Genomic DNA, 653 nt, shown 5'->3' on the forward strand with positions numbered 1-653 from the left:
GGGGGGGGGGGGGGGGGGGGGGAGGGAGGGATTATAGAGACACTTAAATCCAGCCTCCCTCGCTCCCCAAGGTGCCCCGCTACAGTGAATTTATTTTTGGAGCGATGGGAGCAGGGATTCAAGGTTGTAACTCATGTAGTTTCTTATCTGCAAAAGACAGCTTAGTTCTGATGCATCAAGCATCTCCCCCAACTTAGGGGGCAGCCATGTAAAAGCCTAAAACATCCCTCTAGACCCTCTTAAGAAATGTCTTATTCCTCTTAGCAACTTTAAGGCAGTACAATGCCAAACCTAGCTACTGTCTGACAGAGGGAGTGTGTGTATTGGGGGGGGCAGGGATCCTCAAAATTCTAAAAATAAGATAATGGAAGAAAATGTCCATTCCTTATTATTAATACTGCAACCACATACACCCCTTGCAACTCTGGGTTCTTATTCGAAGGGGGCAAGCTGCCGGGAATACAGGGGAGTTCAGAGCATCCAGGCTCAAATGCTACTTCTAAGGCTTACCACATGTATGACGATTCACCTTTCTGTTCCTCAGTTTCCCGATCTGTAAATTGCTGAGGCTAACAGTAGGGCCACTAAGGATCCTTGGAGTTCTACATCTATGCTCTTATGAGCTTCTGTCTCTCTGCGCTTTGCACCCCACC

This window comes from Petaurus breviceps, unplaced genomic scaffold (assembly GCF_028583685.1).
Source record: "Petaurus breviceps papuanus isolate PSGF00001 unplaced genomic scaffold, PetGlider_PUasm1.0 186, whole genome shotgun sequence".
In the NCBI taxonomy this organism is placed as follows: Eukaryota; Metazoa; Chordata; class Mammalia; order Diprotodontia; family Petauridae; genus Petaurus; species Petaurus breviceps.